Source organism: Ambystoma mexicanum, chromosome 7p (assembly GCF_040938575.1).
Source record: "Ambystoma mexicanum isolate Mex_15411 chromosome 7p, UKY_AmexF1_1, whole genome shotgun sequence".
NCBI classification, from domain to species: Eukaryota; Metazoa; Chordata; class Amphibia; order Caudata; family Ambystomatidae; genus Ambystoma; species Ambystoma mexicanum.
The window spans coordinates 276480028-276500086 of record NC_090939.1 but is presented as its reverse complement, the minus strand read 5'-3'; positions in this window follow the sequence as shown (position 1 = coordinate 276500086).

The following is a 20059-nucleotide window of genomic DNA, read 5'->3' as shown; positions in this document are numbered from 1 at the left end:
AACCTTCCCTGCCGCCATGTTGGTCCGGGGTTGTCCGTACTGCTATCGTCTTCAGATATCATGTCGAGATCCCATGATTGGAAGAAGTCCCACCATTGTTTACCTTTCTGTGTGGTACTGTGTTTAGGTAAGCTGTTTTTCCTATTTCCTACACTAATGAGATCTGTGTTCAGGTCCCCTGCTACAACAATCTGTGCTCCTATGTGATTCATCTTGACCCTAGAGAAGAGTTCATTTAGAGTTTCTATGAAGTCTCGGAGTTTGGAAATGGCTGGGTTCCAATAGATGTTTACCAAAATGAGATTGGCCTGGCAGTCACTATGTCTTATCTCTGCTTTACAGGCCTGAATGCCCACTGGGTTATTACATAGCGTGACCACATTTTTAATGGCGGAATTTTTGGTTGCTATTAACATTCCTCCTGCTGGTCTTCCTTTGGCTTTTTGAGAGGCCATGAGGTTTTGCACTGTGAAGCCCTCTATCTCGATAGAGTTAGCTAACCATGTCTCCTGGAATAATAAGATGTCATTGCGCTGTAAGAGGTCGTTTTTGAGTTGCTTTTTCTTCAAAAAGCTTGGACCTCTGGTGTTCCAGGAGACTAATCTAAGGCCTCTCCGACTAAAGACTGTTCTGTTCCTCGCCCAGTTTCTGGAGGATTTGCGAGATGATTTCTGGGAGTTTAGTTATCAGATCGTCTTTTAATCTGAGACCACTTGTTACGTTGCTTTGGAGCCCTCTAGTGGTTCCGGCAGTACCCACAGCAGTGGGTGCGGGTTCCTCTACGGTCTGATTATACCACCGGTAATTTCCAGATATTCCTTCTTCCTCTGATTCATAAACCCAGAGCCCTTCTTTAGCCAGATCGTCTTTATTATTGATAAGCGCCTGTTGTGCCTTTCTTGAGGTGAGAGCTATCTCCACAAAGAATTTGTCCTCCCTGAATGGGAAGGCTAAATATTCAATGTCCTCTGAATCAAAAAGAAAGAGATTGTAATTCTTTTGAATTTCTGACAATAGGACAGATCTGCATAGTGATGTCTTTGTACTCTGATTCTCTAGTCTAAGCCACAATCTTGGGATTGTAAAGTTTGATGCCGCTACTTCCTCTTTTCCTACCATAGGGGTTTGTTGTTTTGTTCGTTTTTCTCTCTTTCTCCATATTGAGGACACCTTTCCAGGTTTTTAAATTTCCCGGACCCGTTCCAGCAGACAACTTCATTGAATGAGAAGCTTGGTGATGTCACATCTTTGATGGCTGACACGGGAGGTGTATTTTTTTCTTGTAATGCAGGAGCTTTTTTACCTGACGGTTTCAGAAAAATAGGGGCCATTTTTATAAATGCTTGCTTGGGCTCCCCACTGAGTTCCTTTCTTGGTTCTTTATGTAAATTTTGTTTTAGAAATATTGGAGCAATCTTGATGTTTGTAGAGACCGGTGTGCTTTTTTGATTGTCGGAAGCTGCAGGTAATGGAAATATAAAATCCGTTTGCATACCAAAGTTTGATGTTTGAACCTTGATTTTACTAGGACTCTCTCTGCCCGTTGAGCACGTCTTTTTGCCCTGGGTTGTCTCAGGAACACACTTGCTTACGAGGGCATCATGTGCTTTTGATGTTTGTGAAAGGTTAGTAACTGGAGATGCAATAACGATGGAATCAGCTGTCTTTTCAGCTGTGGGAGTAGTAAGATTTTTCAGGGATGTGTTTATCCCTGCTTTCTTTTTTGCCTTATTTTTCTGGTTTTTGGGTTTCTTCATTGTTCCACCTGAAGGTTGAGAAGAGGTAGCCTCTCTTTGTTTGCCCCTTTTGTGACATTTTCTCCTTCTCAGTATCTGTGGAGCCTCGATATTCTGATTTAAACTGTCGGTTTTCTTTTCTTCCTCCTCTTGGGTTTTATGAGGGCTGTTGTTGATGACTTCTATATAGTCAATATCTACATTTGCCAGCCTTCGAAATTCTTCCAAGATTGAGTCTGAGAGTGGTGTATCATCGAAGAGATCTTTTGGCCCTTCTTCGTTTAGAGTCTTGTTCTGTGTTTGCAGTTTTTGAATTTCCGAGGGGATTGTCTTTATGAGTTCATGAGTGGTTGAATTACTTTTTGCCCCCTCCTTCAGTAGGCTTTGAATTTGGGCGATGTCTAGCCCCTGTTTGATGCCCTCTATTTGTGTTTCCTTTAGAATTGGAATCAGAATGCTATTCATGATATTGTTTACATCAACCATAGATGATTCATTTTTCGCAATTTCCTGCGACATTTCCAAGAGATGTCCTGCTTGTGTTTGCACCTCTGTTCTTAGTAATTCGAACACTGAGACCAGAGAATTTAAAACATAGCTCAGGGCTGCCAATGTGTTTTCAGATGCCAATGGAGGACCTTCTGGTGAGATGGCCAATGGCTCTTCTTGTTGGCTGCGGTTTCTCAGTAAGATTGCCCTGGTTCCTTGAGTTTTGTTTGTTGGGGGACCCCTCTGTTGATGTATTTGTGGCTGGGGTATTGGGTTTATGTGATGGTAAATGCCCGGTAGTATCAATAATGCCTTCTAGGTCATCGGTGCTCTTGTTCCTTTTCCTGGGGAAGTGATCGTTAATTCTTGTCTGGATTTTTTCAGTTGTCAGAGTGTACTCTAACCCTCTTTTCCAAATTTTTTGAATGTTAAGATTGGGGAATCTTCCCGTTGGAGTTTGTTGTGCGTCAAAATGGGTTTGAGTCTCCTGTGTGGCTACTGGATCTACGTCTGAGACAATAGATGCCCCCCTCCCTGGCTCGCACCCTGCCTCTAGGTAAGACCCCTCTTGTACATCCATGTCTTCTTCAAGAGGCGAGCTGCGCAGTCTCATTACGGTTGTTATAATTATTGCTTGATGGTGTAGGTGCGCGCAAAACGCGCTAGTTAATTACCTGTTGGGTGCGCCTCAGACCGCCAAACAGCCGCACAACAGCCGATGGACTTGTCTCCTGCCGGGCTTAACGCCGCGAGGGTGGTAAACTCCGTCCTTTGAGTCCGCCCCAGATCACGTGATCAGATCACGTGTCCAAACGAAGCCGCGCCTCCTCCAGGAAGCGCGTTGCAGTGATCGTTGCTGGCAAGAGTCTGTGAGAGAACTCGCAGTGCCAGATAGGATGTAGAAGGTAGGTCCGCTTCCAATCTCAGCGCTTTTGTGACTGAGAACACAGCGGAACGGGCGGCAAACTCCGTCCTTTGAGTCCGCCCCAGATCACGTGATCAGATCACGTGTCCAAACGAAGCCGCGCCTCCTCCAGGAAGCGCGTTGCAGTGATCGTTGCTGGCAAGAGTCTGTGAGAGAACTCGCAGTGCCAGATAGGATGTAGAAGGTAGGTCCGCTTCCAATCTCAGCGCTTTTGTGACTGAGAACACAGCGGAACGGGCGGCAAACTCCGTCCTTTGAGTCCGCCCCAGATCACGTGATCAGATCACGTGTCCAAACGAAGCCGCGCCTCCTCCAGGAAGCGCGTTGCAGTGATCGTTGCTGGCAAGAGTCTGTGAGAGAACTCGCAGTGCCAGATAGGATGTAGAAGGTAGGTCCGCTTCCAATCTCAGCGCTTTTGTGACTGAGAACACACTGTTATATATTTGTGTGCCCACCTGATTTTGGTTTGTGTACTTTTCAAGCCATCTTGAAGTACACAAACCATAGTAGGGCACGCTAACACATTTATAAATGTAAGCACTTACTTATTTATATGCGTACCTTACTATGGTTTGTGTATGGTTTGTGTACTTTTGAAGCCATCTTTTAGAAACATAGAAATATGTAACATATTTCTGTGTTTATAAAAGATGGCTTGCATATTACACAAACCATAGCAAGGTATGCATACAAATATATAAATGCTTCCACCCTTTTATATATTTGTTTGCGTACCTTACTATGGTTTGTGTACTTTTTTAAGCCACGCCCATCCCACAAGCCACTCCCCAAAATGAGGGCCCACCCTCGATTTCGTACCGCACTTAAAGCCCTGAGTGTACCCCTACCAACTGAGATGCTGCGAGGGAGTGTGGTATCCTGTGTCTGTCCGAACTAATCCAACAATCTGTGTTGAGGGCTGTAGGCCTGCATCAGAAGACACAATGACTGACTGCACTGCAGAAGTGCACAGACACTGCACCCTGGCGCTGACACATTTATTTTCTTATGCTGACTGTCTGCTTGAACCTTTCATCATGGATTCTGAGGTAGCTAGAGGAAAGGGAGGGGGAGAAGAAGGATGGCAGGAAGGTTGAGGGGAAATAAGGCTGAGAGGAGATGAAGGAACACAGCGGATGAGAATGGAAAGGTGGGAAGGCGGAAGATCAGAAACAAGAGATTGTGCAAGGAAGCAGAAAAAGAAGGAAGAAGGAAGGGAAGAGATGGGTGAATGAAGGGAAGGTGAAAGGAAAGAGAGGGATAAAGAGAGGATGAGGGAATGAGAGGGAGGAAGGTGGGTCACTTATTAGAAAGCATACTACATTAATAGTTGTGTTTACCAATTGGCATCACAACCAACAAAAAAGAATAGCCCAAACAAGCATTTTAATTCAAATTTATTCAAAGGCCCTTCTAGATGGGCAAAAGATGCCCCATGCTTTGCAATACCTCCCAGCTGCTGTTGGGAGAAAAGACTACATGTCTGCAGTTATGTTCTTAATGTCCTATACATTCACAAATCATAGCACAACAGAAGTGTAAAGAAACAAAGCAGGTGACTGATTTCCTTTTCTTTGGCCAAAGCGTTACAAGGAGATCATATATGTGTTTAACACATTAAAAAAAAAAACATAAATTATTCTTTTGGTTTATTCTGGCACTTGTCATGTTTATAATTTTCCTCTCTGGCACTCCTGCAGAATACCAATAATGTAGGCTTTTCTAGAGGCCTGGGTGGATTGCAGGTGTGTACCTGTGTGCCGGAAGTGTGCCAAATGTGGTTAATTTCAGATCCCGTGCCATGGATGTGTGCTCATCATGCCTTAACCCGTTAGCAGTGTGTCAGCGACAAGTGTCAGCACCTAATGGGAGTAAAGTGGCAGTGCTACTTCTGCTAGGAAACACGATGGAAGTATCTGTGGAACGGCAGAGAGGCCTGCTATGTTTTTGATGTTGGCAGCGGGTGTTCCATGTATTGGCTGGGGATGTACACGCACTGCTCATCGTTTTGTGACAATTGCTAGTGGATAATGTGATTGGCCTAGGTCGAGCACTGCGCCCAGTTTAAGTGGCGCAAAACTGCGATATGATTTGATAACAGTCTGCAAGCTCCATCACTTCACCACGAAGACAGTCTTCATCACGACCCACTTGCCATTACCTCATCACCACGTTTGGTTTTCAACAGAACTTGGTTTTATGAAGAGCTGACTTGACAAAGTACAAACATAATAATAAATCACTCAAATATATAACCTCTTAGAGAATTACTTTAAGAAACTCGCTCACTTTACTTCACCCACTCTGCCTCAAACCACTCTACCTAACCCCTCTTCAAATCTCCTACCCTACTATACCTGATCCCACTCTACCACACCCCACTCTACCACATCCCACTGTACCTCACCCCCTTTCACTCACTTTAACTGTCCACATTCTATCTCATCCCATTCGCCCATCCTACCTCATTAAAAAACACTCCCCACTCTACCTCAAGATACTCTAACTAGGTGAAGTGAAAAAAGGTAGAATGAGCGGGGTTGGGTAGTGGGGCAAGGTAAAGTGGGTAAAGCAGAGTGGGTGACGGTGAACGGGTGAATGATGTCGGGGAAATTGAGGTGAGGTAGAGTGGGTGAAAGGGGACGGGGTAGAGTGGGATGAGGTAGAGTTGGGTGAGGTAGAGTGTGATGAAGTAGAGTAAGGTTAGGTAGATTGGCTGAAATGGCATGAGGTGGACCAGGGTGAGACAGAGTGGGGTTAAGAGGAATAGGATGAAGTGGACTGGGGTGAAGAAGAATGGTTTAGTGGGGTGAGATAGAGTGAGGCGGGGTAGACTGGGGGTGAAGTAGCGTGGGGTGAAGTAGAGTGGGTGAGTAGGGTAAGAAAATACAGTAAATTGAAAAGTACATACTAAAACAGTTATCAAACGTGTTTTTGCAGGATTAAGAGCACAAATGAGGTATGGTACTGATTCAAAGAGTTGTCTCACCAGAATAACTTAAAGAGGGGAAGGTGAATGAACAGAGTCTGCATGGGAGGAGGGCTCACAGCCATCACTAGTGTTGAGGGCATGGGTAGGGGCACTATATGGGGGAAGGGTGATGGCTGCCATTAGTGTCAGTGCAAAGACACTGAGAAGTGGGTGGGGTATACAGGGAAGGATGATATTGAGATTGATTGATATTGATATTTTATTTCTGTCGCGCTCGTACACAAGTGTTTCAGAGCGCGACAAGGCAAGGGAGGGGAAAAGGGGAGAACAAAACAGCGATCTTACTAGGCCCAGTGACATTGAGAACGCGCAAGTACATGGGAGAGTGGGAGGGGAAAAGTGCGTGGAAGGGGGAGAAGGTGCGAAGCAAAGGAGAAACAGATAAATAATAATAAATAAATGAATAATAAAGGCAACAAACAGTGGTAGTGCAGCCAGCAATTTGCAAGTGCTAGGTTTAAGGCAGCAGACAGGGTAGGTCTGATAAGTGCAGGAAGAAAAAGGGGGGGCTGTATGGGTTCAGATACAGACCCCAGTGCAAGGGGTGGCCCAGAGGCAGTGCGGGAGGGTGGCAGGGTGAGCAGGTACCTGGGCCCGGAGGACAGAGGGTGGCCAGGTGCACGGTGCCAAGAGAGAACAGATCAGCAGGGGAGAGGGGGAGCGAAGACAGAAGAAAAGAGGAAGGTCTTGAGGTGCTTCCGGAACCGGCGATGATTCTCCTCAAGTTTTAGAGTGGCACGGAGGCCCCAGCTGAAGACAGAGATCTACCCCCAGCTCGTTTCTTTGAAAAATGACTGACCCTGAGGGAGTTGGAGGTAGAGGAGCGAAGAGCTCGAGAGGGGAGGTATTTGCAGAGGGATAGCTGAAGGTATTTTGGACTTAGGCCCCAGAAAACCTTGTGGACAATGCAGAGGGTTTTGAATGTAATCCTTGCATCCACTGGGAGCCAATAGTGTCAGTGCTAGGACGATGAGCAGTGGGTGTGCAATAAGGGGAAGGATGATGACTGCCACCAGTATCAGGGCAAAGGAGAGTAGAGGTAGATGGGCATGGTGGGGGGGGGGGTTAATGGCTGTTTCTGGTTTGGGGGTAAGGGGAGGTGTGGTGGCTCAGTAAAGGGAGGGCATGAGGGGCTTGGGTTTAGCCTTTACATACACAATAAAGAATGTATTGCATTCCTACAATCCATCAATGTTCGTTTTATTGCACCACTGGCCATACTGCTCAGAAGTGACCAAATGTTGGCCTGGCATAACCCTAGGCAGTGCATACAGGTGTTATTTATTCATCACTTGCTCATCATCTGCTGAAATGGCTTTCAATGCGTAATCTGGTAGCAGGGGCCGACACTCTCCTCCCTCAGTGCCACATTGGGGCAACGGCACATGGCATGCAGGGCATCAAACAGTTAAGCTTGTGGAAGTCAGTGATGCCAAAGAAGCTGGATGGACTATAGGTGGTTGAGAAGAAGGAGGGACTGTGAGTGTGTGGGTAAGGAGAAGGCAGGAGTGCAAGAGTGAGGGCTGGTCAGGAGAAGCAGGGGATTGCAAGGTTGGGGCAGGTGAGGATGCATGGGTGCAAGGATGGGGGGATGAAAAGGCAAGGTGTGGAAGGATGGGAGCAGGTGGGGAGGGGTACAAGAGAGGAGCACCTGAGATGGAGGTGCAAACATGATGGCGGAGAAGGTGGAGATTGTGAGTGTGGGCGAAAAGAAGGTGGGGGACAGGTGAGGAGAAGGCAGGGTGAGCAAGGATGGGAGCAGTTGAGGTTAAAGTGAGTATGGTGGCAGGTGAGGGGAGGTCAGGGATGCAAGGATGGGGTGGGTGAAGAGAAGGTAGCAGTGCAAAGTTGGTGGTGGCCGAGGATATCCAACATCACCCTTCTGACACTCCTCTGTAATTTCGATTTTGAAGGAGGGAGCAGGAAAATGCACCTTGATGTCTACCAACCTGTCCAAGCTATCATTGATTCGGCTCACTCACAGATGTTGCAAAAGCTTTCTGTGAACCTCCATTTTATAGAACATTCACTGCATACCTGGCACTGTGTGTCAGGTGCACGAGCAGCAAAATCAAGGCTTTGGTCCACTTAACAGTTTGGGTGGTTGTAGCAAAATACAATTTGAGAAAGAAAACAATGCACAAAGAGAGAATTAGGTAGAGAGATCATGCCATTTGCATCGCCAGTCGTGTGGGGTATACACTGTACAGTAACATTAAGAAATAAAATCTTCACTCAGAAAAACACTGCATTGCTGGTAGTGAAAGAAGAAAGGGAGCAAAAGGTCAAGTAGAGCAAAAGAAAGAGATTTGTGTTGTAAACTTCAGTAAGATGCTCTACAGTAAAAGAACATAATTTGCAGTGCTTCCAAGAAGATTGGTGCAGGCGATGTTCTGTGTCATTTGGGAGCCTCGATGAAGGAAAATCATATCATAATATTGCAATATACTATAATATTTGATCAAATAACTCACACATGGCATTATACATGCTGACAAAGACCAATATGCAATGACAGAGAAAAAGGGAGAGGGGACCCTGTGAGTGGCATTGTCGGTGGTGTGTAGTGTGTACTGTAGAGGAGCATATTTTGTTTATTTATTGGGTACTTACAATGCACGTATACACAATGTGTTTCGAGGCGCAACAAGACAACGGGGAGAACAGGGATGAAAAAAACAAAAACGGTCCTACTTGGTTACGTGAGTGCCAGGGGCGGTCCAGTAAACAGAGCCAGGGGAATGCAGAGAGTGCTGAGGAAAGATGGTCCACATGCTAAGTGTGAGGAAATGGGACTGGAAGGACTCAAGGGTTGCAGGCCCAGCCAGGCAAATGCAGGGGGAGGGGGCCCTGGAGGGCAAGTGCACTTTGAGGGAGCTTGGGGGGCAGGGGAGACCAAGTGCGGGGGTAGACTGGTCAGCGAGGGCCTGGTGCCCTGTAATCTGAAGGAACCAGGCAGCCAGTCAAGAGGCAAAGGGGTACATTAGCAGGGGAGGGGGAGAGGGAAGGAGGAAAAGAAAAGGAGTGTCTTGAGAAGCTTCTGGAACTTTAGGAGATCTGGCTCAAGTCTGAGTGGAGCAGGGAGGCCATTCCAGAGGTAGGCACCCGCAGAAGAGAGATCTACCTACACTCTCTGCTCGGAAAGTGTCTTATCTGCCGAGAGTTAGAGCCAGAAACCAAACGGCTCTAGCATCTGAAGGAACCAGGCAGCCAGTCAAGAGGCAGAGGGGGACAAAAAATATAATATAACAATACAATAAAAGGGCAGATGCATGTTTGCACCTGTATATTTGTCCAATGCAGAATCTTCACCTGTTATCACCGCTAGAGGGAGCTGTTGCCTTAAGATATATAGAGACAATGCCAATTTGCGTGGCTTTGCCTGTTGTCACCGCTAGAGGGAGCTGTTGCCTTAGGATTGTCGCTAGAGGGAGCTGTTGCTTTAGGATGTATAGTGGTCCTACTATGTAAATGTAACCTGCAGTTTGGCCCGGGTACACCAGCTTCTGCACTAGTAATAAGATAACATAATGAATCTAGGTTGCACGCCTGAAAATATAGCATTACTATAAGTGACAGCAGAAAGGGACAGAGAGAGAATGAGAGAAAGAGAGAGATACTGTATAGTGAGAGCGAGTAACTAAAGAAGATGTGCTTAGCTTTAATGAACCGCCTGACACTGGTAATGAATTCTCAATTTCTCACAGTTTCCACCTAAAGTTGCTACATTCTGAAACATTGGGCCTCATTACGACCCTGGCGGTAAGTACCGAACATTACCGCCATGGCGTAATCAACGTTTACGCCGTGGGTCGATGGCGTAAAGTGCGGCATATTCCGACCCATCGGGCACGTGCATTACGCCATGGCGTTAATGTAAAGTACGGCATGGCGTAAAAGGGCCAGAAACGGCCCTTACCGCCATCGCACGCCGCGCAAGGAGCACTACCGCCACACACACCATAGCGGCGACCGCAATTAGCGGTCACCGTAATTAGCGGTCACCGTAAATAGGCGGAACCGGAAATAGCGTCATCGCGGCGGAACGGGAAACTGCACGACGGCCATCTTGAAAAACACAATCCATTGCCATCCTCCACAACCATACCTGATCCAACCCTGACACCTATCCACACCCATCACCCACCCAATTAGCCAAGTAAAAATGCCCAAAGTTGTTAAAAAAGCATGTGACCGGCAGCGCCAAGACCGTTTCTCAAGGGAGGAACTAACCATGCTCGCAGAGACCCTGCAAGAAAATGCTGCAGCTGTATTCTCCGCGCAGATGACAAGGCCGGCAATAGCAAAAAAAAAGGCCATATGGGCCCTAGTGGCACAGCGTGTGAGTGCAGTGGGGGCCGTACCCCGCACAGCCCAGCAGTGCAGAAAGCGCTGGGACGACTTGAGGCTCCGTGTCCGAAGCATCCTCTCAGCCAACCGCAACCTAGCCACGTCAACTGGGGGTGGATCGGATTCGCCCATTAAGCTGCAAGCATGGGAGGAAATATGTGCATCCACCATCGGGATGGAGAGCATCCAAGGTGTCGGAGGGATGGAGAGAGGAGCGCCGACCTCAGGAGATGCAGGTAGGTGGCCAGAGCAAGCCATGCAAAACTCAACAAAGTCCTATCATGTGAAGTACCATGTAGCCCCATAGCGCATATGCAACACATCGGCAGGTGAATGTCCACAGACACATCCAGACTCCACCCTGTACACATGCAGCATGCACAACCTAACTGCTGGCACACACATACCACCATGCTACCTCCACACAAAAGGCACAAAACCTGTATGCCCCTGCCTGAAATGTGCTGCATGTACCCACTGTATAGATGTCATCCCTCACAATGCACGGCCAATGTCCGCGTACCCATCAATAACACTTTCCCTCCTTTGCTCCACCACAGGATCTGACACAGACCTCCAGGAAGAGGACAACACTGCATCCACATCCACCAAGAGGGCCCGGCCACAGGCATCCACCCCAGCCATCCGAAAGGAAACACACCACCAGCCGCAAACCCTGCCTGGGGAAGAGGACAGGCAAATGCCAGCCCCCACAACAGCAGACACAGACCCAGCAGCAGCACCGCACATGTCACTACTCGTGCCCACTGAAGGGACAGGCTCTGCTGCAAGCAGCACCCTGGGAGAAATCGCTGCCATAGCGGCAACCTCCGACAGTGAGGCAGGCAGCATCGAGCTCATCGATGAGGAAATGCCCACTGCCCAGCCACATTCCCCCTGCATATCCCTAAACCCCCTGCAGGCGGATGCCACACAGGGGCAGTCGGAGGCCGAGGATTGGCCGGCCACCCCAGCCTGAGGTGAGCAGCCCAATGCACATGCAAATGCCACTTGGCCTGGCCCAGCAGAACCAGCAGACACTTGAGGAAATGGTTACCCGCCAGCAGCAGCTATCCGCCCTCCTCAACGAACATGTTGCACAGTGTGGGGTGGCAAGGGATGGCATGGAGAGTTTGGCAGACCGAGTCACAGCTGCCATAGAGTCCTCCACAAAGGACATATGCACGGAACTCGCGGCTGTGCGCAATGTCCTCACAGAACTTGTCCAGACCATCAGGGACATGCGTCCAGATGTGCAGGCCGGACCATCCTCATCAGCCAGCTCGGCACAGAGCAGCCCCATCCGCAGATCAGGGCGCAATCTACGCAGCACGGGCAGGGGTGCCCCGGGGGCCAGGGGAGGGGAATCACATTAGTGGCTTGACAGTCAAGCAGGACTACTGCACACCCTGCTGCACAGACACTACCGCACCTTCGTAGGGATTCCAGGGTGGAGGGGGGAGGGGGTGTGTTGGGGTGTTCAGGGTGGAGGGTGAGGGGGTGTGTTGGGGTGTTCAGGGTGGAGGGGGTGTGTTGGGGTGTTCAGGGGGGAGGGGGGAGGGGGTGTGTTGGGGTGTTCAGGGGGGAGGGGGGAGGGGGTGTGTTGGGGTGTTCAGGGGGGAGGGGGGAGGGGGTGTGTCACGACGTTGAATACACATTTTTCTTTCACAAAATGAAATGTGTGGACATTTTCATTGCATATGTGTGCTTTATTGGTGTACAGTCCACAGTGTGCATGTCCCAGAGACACACAGTGCCCCAAGTGCAGTCTCCATGTGATTCACACCAGCCGTGTGTGCTAGAAGCAGTGGTCGATGATACTTTGGCGCATTGCACGCCCCTCCTGTGCGTCGCCTCCTCCATGGGGTGGTGCCCCATCTGCACCCTCCTCATCCTCATCGTCAGGTGGTTGCAGTCCTGCGTCAGGGGGCAGGGGCACATTCCATCTGACGCACATATTGTGTAGCATGACACATGCCATGACGATCTTTGCCACCTTCTCATGGTGGTACAGGAGTGCCCCTCCAGACCTGCTGAGGCTTCGGAACCGTGCCTTCAATAGGCCGAATGTTTGCTCTATGACCACACGAGTACGTGTATGTGCACGGTTGAAGTCCTCCTCGTGCTGGTTCTGCGGGTTCCGGACTGGTGTAAGGAGCCACCTCTTCAGGGGATAGCCTGCATCACCTGTATGTAGGCGAGAATGTATGTGTCAGTCATGTCGTCTGATCAAGAACATGATGTGCCACCATGGCCTGCATCCAACTGTTACTTCGGCTCACTTCTACATGCACTAATTGATTCACACAATGCAACCAGTATATGCTCATGGCTCCCCTGGCCTGTTTTGCATGCCATCACCCAATGTATGCAGAGGGGTTGAGTGCATTGTGAGTGCCCATCCTCTGTCTCCGTTCTCTGTGTTGCTCACAGCCAGGTGGAGTATGCATCATTCCCCCCCCCCTTCAGCCAGGTGGAGTATGCATCATCCCCCCCCCCCCTTCAGCCAGGTGGAGTATGCATCATTCCCCCCCCTTCAGCCAGGTGGAGTATGCATCATCCCCCCCCTTCAGCCAGGTGGAGTATGCATCATTCCCCCCACCCCTTCAGCCAGGTGGAGTATGCATCACCCCCCCCTTCAGCCAGGTGGAGTATGCATCATTCCCCCCCCCTTCAGCCAGGTGGAGTATGCATCGGTACGTCATTCAGCTGCCCACTTCCATGACATTGGACTCACCGAGTAGCCAGGATCTTGGGCCTGCATGTCGCTCCATGTAGCGTGGTATTGTGGAGTTCCTCAGGACCATAGAATCATGGGTTGATCCGGGGAATCAGGCACAACAATGTGTGATGATCTTGTTGGAGTCACAGACCATTTGCACGTTGATTGAGTGGAACTGTTTCCGGTTGCGGTACGGTACCTCCGTGGCACGTGGAACCACCAATTCCACATGGGTGCAGTCGATGGCACCAATGCAACCGGGTATGCCGGCTAGTGCATGGAAACCCACTTTGGTGTTTGCAATGTCCTGGGCAGTCCGTGGTAATGAGATGTGGTCGTCTGTGTGCTTGAGGAGGGCATCGAGCACTTGGATGAGGGTTCGTGAGAATAATGGTTGTGAAATGCCATGCAAGTACCCCACTGTGTGCTGGTAGGTGCCTGTGGCCAGGAAGTGGAGTACAGACACTACCTTCAGTAGGGGTGGGATGGCGGTTGGAGTTTCTATCATGCTGACGATGTCGTTGTGTATCATGTGTACGATGGCGGTGATGGTGTCCCGGTCCATACGGTACAGGGTGTGGATCTGCTCAGCAGTGAGGTTGAATGGATTGGCTCTGATGCGTGGGATTGGGGGCTGCCTGCGTGGTGGCACTGGCTGTGCTGGTGGGGCTTGCTGGGCCTGCCTTGCCCTCCTTCTCCTCCTGCGTCTCCTCTGTGCAGCCTGTTGTTGTTGTTGTTGTTGTTGTTGTTGTTGTTGTAGTAGCACTTGCATTGCTATCAGGTTCTCCAGCCCCAACATTGCTAGTCGTATTGGTATCATTGTGGAGTGTGACTGGGTGTGGGAAGGGGTGGGGTGTGCTCTTTTTGTACTTCCTGAGTCTGTATTGCCTTCACCTGTGCTGTTTCTGTGCACCTGTGGCAGCTGCATTCACTTTACATGGCCCTTTACGGTTGGTTCGCGATGGCGTACTTAGCACCATGGCGGTAAGGTACTTAACGGGCTGGGTGATGGCGTTAGGTGCATGTCCGCTTGGGTCAGCATTTGCGTACCTTTCCGCCATGGCGCTGAGTACGGTGTGGCCGGCCGCATGCGCACCCTTAGCGCAGTTAGCGGTAGCGTTAACTACGATGCCGCTAATGGCATCGTAGTTAACGGTCACGGGTCATGATCGGACCTGGCGGAAAACGATGGCGGTAACCATTTACCGCCATCGTTTTTCACTTAGCGCCAGGGTCGTAATGAGACCCATTATATTGAAATGTTAGACCCCACACCCAAGCAATTTTTTGTGTGGTAGGTGACTGCCACCCAATTTAATATAACTTACCCGAGCCAAAGCTGGGGGCCTCTAACAAGAGTAAAGGTCACCTGGCACACAACAGAGCACACCAGTAAGGGCAATAATACTATTAGAACATGTGGAGGCCAAGGTGAAAGCCGGGGAAGCCTTACTTTCGGGTTCTTGGGACAGAGTTAGTCCATGTCTCCTTGCCTAGTGTGTAGACATCACAAAGGAAATGTAGGTTTTACAGGTGGTTAGAGCCTCCGTTCCACACTTGCTGATTGGCTAGAGAGCTAGCAACAGTGTGAAGAACAAAAGAGAGGCATGCTACTGAGGGTCCTACTGGACACTTTCTGATTGTCTAAAGAGAAGAAAGCATGCTTTAGTGAGGGTCGTTCACCACAGAACAGTGATATGGGCAAGCATCACCTAGCTAAGAATTAAAATTGACATCTTCAGTTGTAAACAAAGCCAGTAGTGTTCTGTTTTTGGGACATGTATCCGAGAAGTAAATTGCATGGCTACAGAAAAGTGTGGAAGTAAATAGAAGCAACATATTTTCTACTGAAATTAGATCATTTTCACAGTCACTGATAAGCAGATTAAAAGCGATTCAATCACTTTTTTTTATAATACAAGGGGATGTGACTGTTTCCATTGTTAAAATACAATCATGTTTTAAACTAGTAGCATTAAGGCAATTCCAGTTGCAAACCACAGGTTTCAATATATAAAAGGAAAGGTTGGATAGCTGTTTAGTCTGTGTACTCACGGCGGCTAATCTCGTAATAATGTAGGTTTTTACTTTTATTGCAGTTAAATTAGACTTTCAAAAGACTGCCGAATCTGCACGTCCAATTACATGAAAGCAAAAACTGTGCATACTGAAGGACCTTATTTAAAGGTGATAGCAGAAACCAGGAGAGATGTGCTTTAAAGATTCAAAAACTGCAGAAACTGACATTTAGATGTATAAGTGAAATGTGCAGTAAGTTCCCACGGGTAGCAAATTTTCAGGTCATCATTAAAGCCCTTTAGAAACAGTGTTCCATTACCCGTAGTCGTGTTCCTTGCAGCCAGATAGCCAGCAGCATTGAACAGCATGGACCACACTCTTCCAGCCACCTGAAGGTACTGTGCATACTTTACTGTGCAAGTCTGAGAACTCATCTATTCTGGGTTCAACATTTTAACATGCAATTGTACATTGTTTAAAAAAAAACGTTTGCGACTGCTCACATTTGTAATGACTGCGTGTTGCAAACAGAGATCAATACATTTCAAGAGACCTTCCCATTCCGTGTCACATGTTGGCGCCAATTCCTGAACTAGATGTCATCATTTCAACACCGTGGAACTTTCCCCACTTGTACTCTCTCAAAGCAGACTCTGGGTGTCTCTCCTTTACCAATCGTGCAGCACACAGATCCTGTTGTTTTAATATAAATTTATAGACCTGCAGCACGGGCCGTACCAGGCGTTATGGGCCCTAAGACCGAGTTAACAAGGTTTGAGGGACCACAACGCCCGGTACAGTCCTCGCTGTAGGTCTATAAAGCTATTAGAACGCCTGGGCAAACACACAAAAAGTTAATGTAAAACTATACATTTTTAAAATATTTGTTTTTTTTGGGGAGCTTAAATATTCCATGTGGAATATTTAAGTTTTTAAAAAAAACATGAAAAACAACAAAACCAAAGCTATTAAAAACCATGGTTAAGGAGAAAAGAGTTCATTTAAAAATATATTTTTTTACTATTATATTGTTTTTTTGGGGACTTCAATTCTTATTTATAGTAAATTATTTGTCTCATTCATCCTGCATCCTGTAGCTCATGAGAGGTGGGAGGGCGGGAGAGAGGGGGAGTGAGGGGAGACAGTGGGTGGGCACAGAAAGAGATGAGTGAGGTGGTAGGAGAGGAGATAGAGTGAGGAGTGGGTGGGCACAGAGAGGAGCGAGTTAGTGAAGAAGCGAGTCAGGTGATAGAGTGGATACTCAGTGAGTAGTGAGTGGGCACACAGAGGGTCAGTAAAGGGGCACAGTCGGGGGTTGGAAACATTCCCTCAGAGGGGCGAGTTAGCAAGTGTACATGTGCGACAGAGCATAAAGAGGGGTGACCAGAGGAGTACAGGAAAGGCAGACAAGGACCACGAAAGAGTGAGGGATAGCAGAGAAAGGATAGTTGGGGGTGAGTAAATGCCCAGTAAGGAGGAAGGGGGCACAGGGAAGCTAAGTGAGGGAGCACAGGCTGAGGGGAGTGCTTGGACTTATGGAATGGGGTGGGGGGACTGAGGGACAAGTAAAAGGGTCCATCTCTGACTTCACTGCGACCTCCAGCTGCCATGCATTTAAACAAAACGAAAGAAGCATAGAATTTGTAGGCAAATGTTTTTTTAAAGAAGGCCACTAGAGGGGGGTGAAGCACTTTTAGTGCTCAACTTTCCAAGCTACAAAAAAGCAAAGGCCAAATGTGCGGGCAATAACGAAACAGCGAGCTATACCGTTTCTTATAGCCTGCGAATTGACCAATAGGAAAGAGGTATTCACCGGCCCAGGGTTCTAATGAATATTGCTGACCCTGAGGGTTGCCCGGAGCAGTTATTTGCTGAGCGATATCAGCTCCGTCCTCAGCTCTCTGAAATTAGATTGTCTGTCCAGGTTTAAAGGGTGCATGGTCTCATGGAGATGAGTTAACAGTAGAACTGTAGAACCTGCAGCATTCACGAAAAACATTAAGCACACCGAACAGTGCGCCTTTGCAATACATTCCATGTTAATTCGTGGCTCAACACGTGCAAATGTAAGTAGCTCCTTTTAGAAAAACAGGCATAGGTTTTTCGGTAAAATCTTTTGACTTCAATAAAGTGTTTGGCTCTAAAACAAGTGATCAGAAAGTGGTAATCAAAAAGTGATCAAAAGTGGTGAACAAGCTGTCTCAGCTTTGTATTGACAACTGTTCTTTGTTATAGGATCCTTGAATGCAGGCTGGTTTCGACATGTTCCATTTTCATTTCTTTTGAATGTCTTCCTCGGGACCCATTATTTAGTACTATGGAAACAAAAAAGGAATATCAAAATCTCATCATTATGTGTGTCAATTCTACTGGAAACCAATTAAATAATGCTCATTTAGTAAATACCTCTCAGTCATTTGAAATTATGGAGGCATATCTCCAAAAGGAACTCCAATTCTAGATGAACAGTTGCCTGGAAGGAGAAGTGTTCATATTTAGGTAGAACACTGCATGTCCCCATATCTGAACTATTAAATGACAGCAGTCAAAAACATGTCCATTACCTCTATTTTTTTCTTTTTTCAGGGACAAGATTGGTGCTGACTTTATTCATTGTCTTCTTAATTATGAATACTCGTTGGAATACGTGTGTCTCTGTAGCTCAGTTTTCCGTCTATTGATTTAGTTATTCTGAAAACAATCAATACAGACTAAATGTTAGCCTGAAGCCCATGGAGCTTTTTGTCCCCACAAGTGAGTCATTCGGGGGTCTTACTTTTTCATTGCGGCGTGTTGTCCATAACCTTCCTGGTTAAGAAGCCATTTTGATGTTATGAAGAACGCATTCGAGTAGTCGAGCGTCAGATCTCGGCCTAATACAATTACAATAACCATGTCATGTGATCGATGCTAAGTACGTCTTGAGTGCGTCCATCATATTGGTACTTCATATAGACGTGAAAGATAACTAGAGTGTCAACGTTCATATGCAGTTATTTTTCGCATAGGAAAATGAATTCAGCTTAAATTAACAGTCATTTAAAAGAGAGAGGCTTGAAAGTTTTAACGATACTCCTTATAAGGTTTCATTATTTAAATCTACCTGCACAATTATTTGTACAACTGAAACACTCAATAACATTTCGATAGGGCCTCACCATATTTCCACAATAAACGTTTATTTCATGATATAAAATAACATGCAGGATTGAAACAGAAATTGGTTGACTAATGGATTATTCAATGGTGTCCTTTATCAAAAGGTGGTAGGTCAAGTATCTACTCAATAATGGTTTGAAAATAAACCTAAAAGATTAATGTTTATCATACACATCCTCTTTTGTGACACAATGTCATGGTCATTAAGACCATCAATGAAGCTTGGGGCCTGATATATCCAAAATTGTTTTCTTGAGGCAGGTTTTTCTTGTAGCCTGTTTCTGTCATTGATTACCACTTTTTCAATAGCCCATCATCATATATCATCTGGGCTACGTCTGTTATACGTGAAATATTGTACTAAGGGTGCCGCAAGGTTTTTGGTCCTAATTCGTGATTGATGTTCAATAATGCGAGTTTGAAATCTCACTATTGGTGAAGTTTTCGAACATAGATTTTCTCGCATGGACACTGAATAATGTAGATCGCATAAGTGCTTTTACAGGTAGTGTGAGCATTTAATGTCCACGTTTTGTCACTGATCCTCAAGGAGGTTTTATTTATCGATGTACATTTTCAAGCATTGCAATTCCCACAAGGGAATGTCCCTTGACTGGCTCTAAGCCCCAAAGAGATGTCAAAGCAGTAGCACTATGACTAGATTTCCTGTCCGCACATGTTAATGATTGTTTTAAATTCTTCCCTTTGCGGAATGCAAATAATGGACGTGGGAGCTCTGAGTCATTTAATTATAGGATGTGCCAATTTTATTTTAGATCAACTTTCTAATGGCATTACTGTTTATATTACACGTGGTCACACAAACTGAATTGCCGCTTGTCTTAGTCTTGCCAGATGGTTGTAAAATGGTCATCCTTTCTTGACATCTTGCTCTCTTTTTTGAATGTCTCAATGATTGTTTAGGATAACCTCTTTCAGTCAGTCTCTCAGTGATAGCTTCTGCTTGGCCCTGGAAGTCACTTAATGTTGCACAGTTACGTCTAGCCCTCAAAAAGTATCCATATGAATTGTTGTTGTTCATTCATTGTGGATGGAAGCTGTCATAATGTTAAGTCATGTTACAGTTGGTTACTTTTCTAAAAAGGTTTACAACTAGTTGTCCTTGTAGTACTTTAATGGACAACTCAAAAAATGCTATTTCTTTATTGTTGGTTACTGAAGTAATCTGAACATGGGTATTAAGCACATTAATCCATAAAAAAATGGATTAATGTGACCTCTTTCAGTGACCCATATGACTATGACATTATCAATGTATCTCTTGAAAAATCTTATGTCTGAAAAAAATTGATTGAGTTGGAAGAACACATCTAGCTCGCAAAATTGCAAACCTTTGGCAATTCCTTTTTTTCTGAATGTAATAGGTATTCTTAAATCTGAAGTTATTTTTACTTAGTGCTACATTCAATAGATCTAGAATTAATTCCGAAGGGATGGCATGGGGAATTTCTCTCAATTCTAAATAATCCCTCATCACCAGAGTGCTTTTCCCTGGGGAATTTTGGATCAACGAGGCCTCACGCACGGATGCCACTTCAGCGCAGTGAGTTATGTAGCCCAAACAGGCAGGTGTCTTCTGGGCCTCTCTGTTACACTGCGGACAACCAGTTTGATCTGTGGGAAGCCTTTTTTCCGGAGAAACCTGA